This window comes from Oncorhynchus keta, unplaced genomic scaffold, assembly GCF_023373465.1.
Source record: "Oncorhynchus keta strain PuntledgeMale-10-30-2019 unplaced genomic scaffold, Oket_V2 Un_scaffold_3664_pilon_pilon, whole genome shotgun sequence".
Classification (NCBI taxonomy): Eukaryota; Metazoa; Chordata; class Actinopteri; order Salmoniformes; family Salmonidae; genus Oncorhynchus; species Oncorhynchus keta.
The window spans coordinates 202,501-206,719 of NW_026290923.1; the positions used below are offsets into that span (position 1 = coordinate 202,501).

General features: G+C 40.0%; 1 protein-coding gene across 2 annotated transcripts in view; it reads right to left on the reverse strand.

Annotated features, from left to right (window-relative positions):
• Nucleotides 1-3,789, reverse strand: part of LOC118377889 (ribosomal protein S6 kinase-related protein-like) — a 79,022-nt gene extending 75,233 nt beyond the window's left edge. The window contains exon 1 of one of the 2 annotated variants that reach the window (XM_052516103.1): nucleotides 3,489-3,789. The gene's annotated coding sequence lies outside the window, so the exon portion shown is untranslated. Of the gene's footprint in view, nucleotides 1-3,457 lie in introns of both variants that reach the window. The other variant, XM_052516104.1, reaches the window with a different exon arrangement.
• Nucleotides 3,790-4,219: the final 430 nt, after the last annotated feature.

The following is a 4,219-nucleotide window of genomic DNA, read 5'->3' on the forward strand; positions in this document are numbered from 1 at the left end:
AACAGGGTTTTTGGTGTGCAGTTAATAAGGTTAATAAGGTACAAATTAACTGTAACATGACCACTACCGGTCAAACGTTTCATAATAACACCTATTGTAGAAAAATACTGGAGACATCAAAACTATGAAATAACAAATATGGAGTCATGTAGTAACCAAAAAAGTGTTAAACAAATCAGAATGTATTTTATATTTGAGATTCTTCAAAGTAGCCACCCTTTGCCTTGATGACAGCTTTCCACAGTCTTGGTTAATTTGTGGAATTGATTTACTTCTTAATGCGTTTGAGCCAATCAGTTGTGTTGTGACAAGGTAGGGGTGGTATACAGTAGATAACCCTACTTGGTAAAAGACCAAGTCCATATTATGGCGAGAACAGCTCAAATAAGCAAAGAGAAACGACAGTCCATTAGTTTAAGACATGAAGGTCAGTAACATTTCAAGAACTTTTAAAGTTTCTTCAAATAGAGTTACCAGCCTGAAAAAGTGCAGCCCAAATTGCAGCCTACATGACCCTGCTGGTCATTTATGAACGTTTGAACATCTTGGCCATGTTCTGTTATAATCTCCACCCGGCACAGCCAGAAGAGGACTGGCCACCCCTCATAGCCTGGTTCCTCTCTGGGTTTCTTCCTAGGTTTTGGCCTTTCTAGGGAGTTTTCCCTAGCCACAGTGCTTCTACACCTGCATTGCTTGCTGTTTGATTGGAATATCTATACATAGGACCACTTTAAGCTGTACAAGAGAGGAAACATTTAAATGTATTGGAATGGCCTAGTCAAAGCCCAGATCTCAATCCAATTGAGAATCTGTGGTATGACTTAAAGATCGCTGTACACCAACGGAACCCATCCAACTTGAAGGAGCTGGAGCAGTTTTGCCTTTGAAGAATTGGAAAATTCCCAATGGCTAGATGTGCCAAGCTTATAGAGACATATCCCAAGAGACTTGCAGCTGTAATTGCTGCAAAAAGGTGGCTCTACAAAGTATTGACTTTTGGGGGGGTGAATAGTTATGCACGCTCAAGTTTTCTGTTTTTTTTGGTCTCATTTCTTGTTTGTTTCACACCAAAAAATATTTTGCATTTTCAAAGTGGTAGGTATGTTGTGTAAATCAACTGATACAACCCCCCCCAAAAAATGTATTTTAATTCCAGGTTGTAAGGCAACAAAATAGGAAAAATGCCAAGGGGGTGAATACTTTCACAAGCCACTGTAGGCCTACCAGAAATCACCAAAACGTTTTTCCCCCTAACTTTTAATAGCAAAGAGCAATTTCTCAAGCAATAATTTTTCCAGGACTGTCTGGAAGTAATCTAAAAACGAAAAGTACCTGTTATTGGCAGAGAAATTTCTTATTGGGCTCCCGAGTGGCACAGCAGCCTAAGGCACTGCATCTCAGTGCTAGAGGCATCACTACAGACCCTGGTTCAATTCCAGTCTGTATCACAACCGGCCGTGATTGGGAGTCCCTTAGGGCGGCAAACAATTGGCCCTGCGTCATGCGGGTTAGGGTTTGGCCGAGGTAGGCGGTCATTGTAAATAAGAATTTGTTCTTAACTTACTTGCCAAGTTAAATAAAAATAAATTACAATTATTGGTTTATTAACTAATTTGATATCACCAGGCAAAACTCCATCCCACCAAAACAGGCAGAAATTATGAATATGCCATTTATTGTAAGAGCTGTTTGAAAAGCCTGAAAATATAAATAATATATATAAATAATATAATATATAAAACACAGGAAAATCCCAGTAGACAGCTTCATTAAACCCGCAAAACACCAGTCTCAACATCAACAGTGAAGAGGCGACTCCGGGATGCCGGCCTTCTAGGTAGAGTTCCTCTGTCCAGTCTCAACATCAACAGTGAAGAGGCGACTCCGGGATGCTGGCCTTCTAGGTAGAGTTCCTCTGTTCAGTCTCAACATCAACAGTGAAGAGGTGACTCCGGGATGCTGGCCTTCTAGGCAGAGTTCCTCTGTTCAGTCTCAACTTCAACAGTGAAGAGGCGACTCCGGGATGCTGGCCTTCTAGGCAGAGTTCCTCTGTTCGGTGTCGGTGTTCTTCGAACCTGTAATCGAACCCGCCGATGCTCCAGATACTCAATTAGTCTAAAGAAGGCAGGTTTTATTGCTTCTTTAATCAGGACAACAGTTTACAGCTGTGCTAACATAATTGCAAATGGGTTTTCTAATGATCAATTAGCGTTTTCAAATGATAAACTTTATATTTGATAACACAACGTTCCATTGGAACACAGGAGTGATGGTTGCTGATAATGGGCCTCTGTACGCCTATGTAGATATTACATTAAAAATCAGCCGTTTCCAGCTACAGTAGTCATTTACAACATTAGCAATGTGTACACTTATTTCTGACCAAATTGATGTTATTTTAATGGACAAAAATGTGCTTTTTGTTTAAAAAAAAAGACATTTCTAAGTGACATTTTTGAACGGTAGTGTGTATACATACATACATACATACATAAACATATACATACATATATACACACATATATACATACATACATAAACATATACATACATATATACACACATATATACATACATATATACATACATACATAAACATATACATACATATATACACACATATATACATACATATATACATACATACATAAACATATACATACATATATACACACATATATACATACATACATAAACATATACATACATATATACACACATATATATATATATATATATATATACACACAGATAGATCGATAGGAGAGAGCACAGCAGATTAATGTAGGCTAAGCGTTCTATCTGCCGTTAAAACGTCCCAACATTACAGTTGTATGTTCATTCATGATGTGAGTATTATCATCTGTAGAGAACAGAGCCATCATCCATTCAGAACAACATGACCAGGCCACATACTGCACTGTAGTTATTATCACACTATTACTGGGAAGGCTACATCTTTTTTTATTTATTTTACATTTTCATTTAACCAGGCAAGTCAGTTAAGAATACATTCTTATTTTCAATGATGGCCTGGGAACAGTGGGTTAACTGCCTGTTCAGGGGCAGAAGGACAGATCTTTACCTTATCAGCTCGGGGATCCGATCTAGCAACCTTTCAGTTACTCGTCCAATGCTCTAACCACTAGGCTACCTGCCACCCTAAATAACACCCCTAGTTAATATACTACATATTGCAATAATGTAACATATGATAATATTATAAGATTACATGGACAGATCCTAGATCAGCACTCTACTGTGTGATGCTTTGTGTATATGTGCCCTGATCTCATGCACTGAGAGTGAAACAGTATGAGTAGCTAACTATATGAGCTGGTGTCTTATGTTTAATTAATAAATTAAACCCCAACAACTCTCACTGATGCTGATGCAGTCATGGTCAGTGAAGTTTCAGCGTCAAGGACCCCCCCGCGGTATACCTGTCGCCCACTACCTGAGAGAGAGGAAGAGTCCTGCTATTTCACCTTGCTGGCTTTACTGGCGTCCGCCCCATCTGGTCTGTCTCTCTCAGCTTGTTGTCATCCACCACGACACTGCTTCTTCATCATCCTGCTAGCATCATCACCCTCCTCATCCTCGCCCTCACTCACACACAATCCGCAGCCTGCGCAACACACACACACGGGTTCTCTGCGCCCCGGCGACTACACTATGGCCAGCCGTCGGTAGGTAAAACATTAGTAGCTAGTACTTCCCAAAGTCTTCCACCGTGTTGTCGTCGTCGACAGCAGACAGAGCAGATTAGGCGACATAAACAAAATAATCCCTTCTGTAGGTCACGTCACCTCTACATCCGCCCACATGGCGTTTATCCAATCAGACTGGGAGCCCGTAGCGTTAGACCCGCCCCGTTCTCTCTCCCCGGCCCCGCCCTCTGAAAGGAGATTCTGTCCTCATGAACTCTTGAATTATTTATAATACAGACGAAACACAATAAAGACAATTTACCAACGTGATAAAAAGGTGATAAGAAAATCTTGTTGATGACTGTTGTTCAGATGTTAATACAATGTCGCTGGCAGATGAAGTTGAAAAGAACAAATTAATCAATAAAGGTTTTTATATAGTTGAATCCCAACTGCAGTGGTCATTCATTTACAATGTAGCAGGCTGAGGCAGTAGCCTCTTCTCACTCTCATTAGTGATTCCTGGTCCCCTCAAATCAAAATCAAATAACATGTTTCTACAATCAAGT